Consider the following 7,070-nt stretch of genomic DNA (forward strand, 5'->3'; position numbering starts at 1 on the left):
AAATATAGATTCAGCACCTCATTGCTTTGGAATAAAAGGTGGATATCATTCATAATCTAAGCTGGAGGCCAGAGCTGGAGACTTTAGCATGATATATATATACAATATCATACAGAAAAAAGGATCAGACAGATGGATTCTGGCTCATACCTTACTGAAAAATAACTGGACCCTCACTCTTTTTTACTACAACTCTTACTTAGAGAGGGGCAGCTGACTTTTAATGTTTCTGAAATAGCCATACCTTCCTGCTAAAATACTCAGTGTTGGAGGGATTTTTTTTCCTTTTCTTTTGAAGATGCGATCAATTTTCTTTCTGGACAAAGTGAGCCCTCAGGCACATTACCTACAGCGAGAAGTGGGAAATGCCGGCTCTCTTAAGGTGATTCCTGAGTCAAGAGCAGCTGCAATTGAATTTCTCTCCTTCCTTTCCTCTCAGCATGCTATTGCAAGCCATTCCAGATTTGCCTATTGACAGTTTTACCAATCAGTATACCATACCCCTGGCTGCAGCAGAGGTAGGATTCTGCCGAGCCTCCCCTGGTGTTGGCTTCAGAGGCAATGGCCACATCATAATTTCAGTATTATTCCCACTCATTAGCCCCTCTGATGGGAGCCACTTCTGTCAAGAGCTTGGATCTTCCTGGAAGGGTGGCTACAGCAGCCATCACAGCAAAGCCAACAACATTTTGCTGCTCTGACATCCCTCTGATGTATACGAGTGACATCACATATATTACTAGATCTAGAAAGGAGAAGCATTCAAAGCTCAGTGTCAGAACATCATATTATATTTAATATCACCATCTCTGTGGATGTGACACGGCAGATCTATAATATGGAAGTTGCAGAAGTGGGGAGAGTAAACAGAAAGCGAGAGAGAGAGAGAGAGAGAATACCATTTAAACGACTCATTTGGCACCCTCCAAACCTCTCCATCAAAGGAAGAGTTATTGCCTCGCAGTCAGTGGTGACACCAAGCCCGAAGAATCTAATTTACAGGAAAAGGTTAAAAGAATTGGGCTTAGAAAGGGGAAATCTGGAGCTGAGATATGTGACTTCAGGATTATGGAAGGGATTGCTAACATCGGTGCGTTCCTTTTTTTTGCCCAGTGTGTGCTTCAGAAGCCAAGATCTTGGAATACAAAATGTTTGAAGTGAGAAGCAAATAATAAATTTATGGAGAACATTTCACAAGTAGAAATGACAAATACATATTGGAAACTGGAAAGTCAAGGGAGACAAAAAGTCAACTCAGATGAGAAATGCCTAAATTTATTGTAGAGAACTCCATAAAAACCTGCACAGAAAAAACTCCCAAATGTACTCACAGCCCTGGAGAGCTCTTCAGGTGGTCTGTTCCAGCACCAGGCTGAAAATAAGGTAAGAGTTTTAAGTTATTGACAAATGCAACCAACAGAGCTTTAAACTGTGGAGCCTGGGTAAGGAGAAATGGGAAAAATGATGGGAAAAATACTTTAATGATGTACTCTTCGTGTACATCAGCACCTCTCTGCAGACTTCACAGGAGTTATAGCTAATAACACTTGTTTAAAGCATGGCCCATCACATTCCAGATGACCGTTTTCCTCTTCCCCTTGAAGCCGAAGGCTGAGCTGAGTTTTGTCAGTCCTTTTTCTAAGGCAGACGGTCCCTCTGACACTGCCCGAGTGACCGAGGACCCGGGACACAGAGCCCAGCACGGACCAGTACGGGTAGAATGGGAAACAACCCATACCCGAGCCCCCGTGGGGCAAAGCTTTATTCCTCCTTCATCGGAGAGCTGTGCAAAAGAGGGCACTCCTTTTTTTAATGTTCTTCAAAAGCTTGTAGGAAAAATTGGCCTCTGTAGATGCACTAAGATATAGATGCGCTATGGATGCCATCCAGGCATACATACGCTTTTCCAGCGCTTGGTAGCCCTCAGCCTTTGGCTTCATGCCACGCAGCCCATCTGAGATTCATATTGCGGGTTTTATTGAGATAACTGTTTGGTGAAAGAGACTTTGTTTAGATCAAACAAATCTTTTTAGAAACGAACTGGTTTATTCATGCCAGAAGGTTTTCCGCACCTGCCATCTCTAGCCTCTGTTAGTACATTTGGAAATGAAGGTGGCCACAGCAGGAAGGAGAGAATTGGAACGCAAGTAAAAGTCCCATTATTTTTGCTAAGTGGCAGCTGATTTTATGAGGCTCAATTACCAGTGATTTTGTGAGCCTCATTTCCCACTACTGTATTTGCAAAAGGTGCTCAATATTCCACTCCTAAGCCAGGAAGAACTATGGGGTTTCAGTATACTCCAAGCTGGCTTCAAAACATGTTGCCCACTGGAAATAAAACATTGGAAGGGGGAGGAGAGGAGGATAGAGTTACTGGATTTGAGATTTTCAGCAGAAAATACTGGGGTTTCTTTTTTTTAAAAAGAGTTCACATTTTTAGCTTTTTTCTGCTAGGAAAGTCTTACTGAATCTGACAAATTTGAAGCATATAATATAATTTACAAAAACTTCTGTGCAGGAGGGGAGAGGCAGAAAGTGAGCTGAGAAAAGACATATTTTTTCTGACTTACTGCTAGAATGTCTCAGCCTTGTCACAGACCCAGGTAACAGCAGTATGTCCAGTATCAAAGCAGTGGGGTACCTGTCTTTGGATACAATCGTTTTATGGAACAGTAAAGTGGGAAATAGTTCCCCGGTAAGGCAGATACCCACCAAGCTTATATCAAAATGCTGCCGAAAGGAAGGAAGGATTTGAGGTCTAACTCCACCGGCCGGGGATGATGGAGCAGGTGAACCGCAAGCGAGCAGCACTTCACAGGGAGGCAACAGCAAATGCAAAAAATAGCAAACATGGTACTTGCATGGAAACACAGATTTTAATGCAGAATCAGCTAAACGTTACCCAAAATCCCCTCGTCCAGGAAAAATAAAGTCAGGGAAAGATTGTCAAAGTCCCAAACCTCTCTACAGTTTTTAACTTCTTGTTATAGCTTATGTGTAATGTCACCAGTTCCCTGGTGCTCTCACACCATTCAAATCCATGATTGTTTCTTTAGACATAGTTCCCATTAATATACATTAAGCCAGCCAGTGAGCAAATATAAACCATACTTAGGTGGCCAATCATAGATCTCAAGTAGTCAAGGGTCATCCTTTACAGTCACCCTCATTCCTAAAATACATATGAAATATATGTATTTCACAGAATAATGGGAAAAATCTAGACAAAATTCTAATCCACCTGAAAACAACAATTTGCTTTAAACAGGCCAAGCAATGCAAAAATTGTTTCCAGCAAATACTTCTATAAGCTCTAAACATGAAGGTAAAGTAGCTCTATTCAAGCCTTCTGAAGAGAATTAAAGAGGATGAATGTGGAAAAAGCACGTGGAGTGCAATTTAAAGAAGCAAGCAAGCAAATCATGACCAGAGTATGTCTATAAAACCTTGGCAGTTGACCTTCACTGGGTGAGGATGGTAAGTGGTTTGGAGAATCAGCATTTCATCAAGTGGTTGAGTATATTTTTACCCTTATCAAAATATGAACCAGCTCTTCAGGTAAAAACTGATCATGCAAGGTTTGTCCTTTTGCCTGCTCTCAGTGAGCGTGAAAAAAATCATATTCCTAAATGAACCTGTGATCTCTGCTGACTTTGATTACTTCAGATATACTTCTGTTAACCGCTAAGGGGAAGAAAATCAGAAATAAAAATACTCCAAAGCTTTAATACTTTTTCTTTTCTTGAGAAGCTATCCTACCCCTCCCATTAGCTTCTTCTTTTGCTATGCCAGACCCCTCTTAGGAAATTCCCCAATTTCGGCCAGTTGGCTCAAGCGCTCCCCTAATACACTCTTGCAATTGTAAGCTCTCAGGGGTTCCACTAAAAGGGTGGCTGGATGCAGCTTCAGGACTAATTGTATCCTATGAGTTATAGAATTATGCACCAACAGCTAAAAGGACACAATTACAAGGTGAACTATTGTGACACACACTGTGTAATGTCATACAATCAAATGCAATGTTTAGTAAACATGAACCTCTTTGTCATTTTGTATTTATTTATACAAGTTTAAAAAAAAAATAAAGCACACATTTAAAAATATCCCTTTCTCCATTGTGTCTCTGCAGCATTATGCAATTTCCCAGGGAGGCGATGGGTAGGCAATGACTCGGTCAGTGCCTGGGGGACTAGGCGATGACTAGCGGGGAATACGCGATGCCTGTTTGATTGAATTACTCCTGCAAAGAGAGAGCTACAGCCTTCCAGAGAGAGTGGGAGAGGAAAGGGACAGCTTACCAGGGGTTACCTAAGAACTGCCAAGGTGGGAAAACCAAATTCCTGCAGATGTAGGAGCCTTAACTAGGTCACTGCTTGAAGGACTGCATTTTTCCAGCAATGTGTTTATGGCCCATCGTGCCAGTAGTGAAACACTGAAGGGTTTCTAATGCCTGGGCTCTCTCCTCGGCCACAAAGCCTGTGGGAAAAGGAGAGGGGAAAAATGTTTTCCACAGGTGGTTGGAGAACAGGGACTTCTCCGGCGTGCCCTAAAACCCGGGAGGTGACACGCCGCTCTGCAGAAAGCCAGGCTCCTGCCAGTTTGCCCAAGGATCCACGGATGGTCCCACAAGTCTCCAGGACTGGAGTGACAACGCACATTTCCAGACTGGCCTGTCTTCTTTAGAGAAAGATCTTCCTGGCACCTTGCCCTCCCGCACTGCCATCCTCCTTCTCTCTCCTCATTTATTCTCATCTCCATTTATCTCACGCACACGCACATAAGATATTCTGATGTGAAAGGGTGATCTCAGCCCACGTCCCTCCAGCCTAAGCCAACACAACTTCCATTGGCGAAGGAAGGCAATCTGTAATTCTGGCAAAACGAACAACTTTCTGCTCTCCTCACTAAACCACAGAAAAAGAGAAAGATGATCTAACGACTGATATCCAAAATACTGCTGAGGGAGCAAGGGGCAAGCATGCTACTAATTTTTACAAAAAATGTACTGTGAGTCTAGTGTAAGTACAAGGAGTGCCAGGATTAAATCATATGTGGAGAGGCCATATCTTTTTTTTTTCAATGGTTACGAATCATAGTATTTCTTGTGCTAGCAGTTTTGATCTTTGCTTTGAATATGAAGCAATTACAGTGTCAAATGGCACTATTTGGAGGAAAAAAAAAAAGAGAATATAAAATTTAATTGTGTTCAAATCCCAGAGATATTGTGGCATAATAGGAATTATTATGTCAAATCTCAATTCCATCTCTGTACTCTGTCGCTACACATTTGCACTGTATGTGTGGGTATGCGTACATTTTGCACACTCAGTGTTACCCTTAGCAGACATGCGAAAGGGAGATCCCACACGGGCTGTCCAGGGCCAGCTCTATTCAACATTTTCACTACTACCAGCATGGATAGTGGAAAGGAAAGTATATTAATAAAATATTGTCTGTCTAAGTCAGGAAGGACTGCAGAATTTCAAAGGCTGAGGACAGAATTCAAAATGCACTTGACCAGTTGGAAGAATGATGTGAAATCAGCAATAAGAAATTCAGAAAGGCAAATCCACAGGGGGAAGAGAAATAGAGAAATCAGTGGTGCAAACAAAAGATGTGGAAAAGCTGATTAAACAGCAGTTCTGCAGAAGAGTATCTGAGGTTGCACTTGTCACTGTTTCACCATGAGTACAAACTATGGCAACGCTACAAAGCCGCCACACTAATCCTTACCCAATTTATTAAAAGAATAACACATGGAAGACATGGAAGACATTTTTTTTTTCTGTTCACCTTGGAGCTGATGAGTCTTCAGCTGAACACCGTGGGCATGACACTTGGAAAGAGCACAGAACTGAATGAGAACAAGGAGTCAGGAAAATACACCTTTTGCAGGAAAGCCCACTTAGTCTAGGAGAGATGAATTGGAGGAGAACCACAGTAACACTTTTCTGTATGAAAAGGATATATAAGAAGGACAGGTATCAAATGTTTCTCGTGTCCCCTGAAGGTGGGACAAGACAAAATCAGCTTAATTTGCAGCAAATATAATTCAATTTGCATATCCTAATTCCAAGAATAGGCATGCACTGGGAATATGCTGCCTAGGCTGGCTGTGGAACCATCTTTAGCAGGGTTTAAAGAACAGGTTACACAAAAAACCTGCTTGAAACAACCTAGATACTGATTCAGCCCTTTTTCTACAAGAATCCAGTATTTTCCAACTCGAGTATGGTATAGCGATTTAGGTTGCCCCAAGCTATGTCCCTTTAAATTGGCTCAGATTGGGTATTCAGAAACAGAGGTACCTAGAACTGCTTGTCATATTACTTAATGTAAAAGCTGGATTCTTGGCCTGTAGAGGCTGGGATGTGTTTAAAAAAATGGGAGATTTATGTATCTGTAGCTAATACTTTTAAGTATGGCAATTTAAAAATTTGTAGCAATTCAGCCACAAGTAAGTGGAGAAAATGTGATGTCTTCTACTGTTTTCTGATGCACTTTAATATGTAGCTGTGAAATTCAAGCTCTTTGGCTCACAGAAAAACTCGGCCGTAAAACATTCAGTAAGGATGGTCCAGGAAGTACAGAATAACAGCAGAAGAAAGAGGCAAGTTCATTTGCTGGATAGACAATTATTGGGAGTTTAGGAGGAGAGAAATACCAGACTAAAGACTTTCTCCATTTCTTTCTCGCAAATCAGTCTTTCGGTATTTAATGAGTTCCTATCAGCCTATGCAAATAATTCACAATGAATAATTTATCTGATGATTTTTTTTCTGTTTGTGGGATATCTAAAAGCAAATTGGTTTCCTCTCACACATTCATTATTCAAAATTATGTTAGCACAGCTTTAGGTGAGCGCATTTTCGCTGCAGTTGCTTTGCTCCACAGTTGAGTATTCATACCACCTACCTGAGGCAAGTATCCCACCGGATTCCTTTTATCCTCCACACAGAGATTCCTTCAGGCTGAATTAAGGTCCTGCTTTCAACAGGCTCTGCAGGATCTCTCTCTCCACTGATGCAGTGGAGGAGGGTAACCTCCTAACCTGAGCATCTGAATTAGAT

This window comes from Haliaeetus leucocephalus, unplaced genomic scaffold (genome assembly GCF_000737465.1).
Source record: "Haliaeetus leucocephalus isolate CR32 unplaced genomic scaffold, Haliaeetus_leucocephalus-4.0 Scaffold317, whole genome shotgun sequence".
Taxonomy (NCBI): domain Eukaryota; kingdom Metazoa; phylum Chordata; class Aves; order Accipitriformes; family Accipitridae; genus Haliaeetus; species Haliaeetus leucocephalus.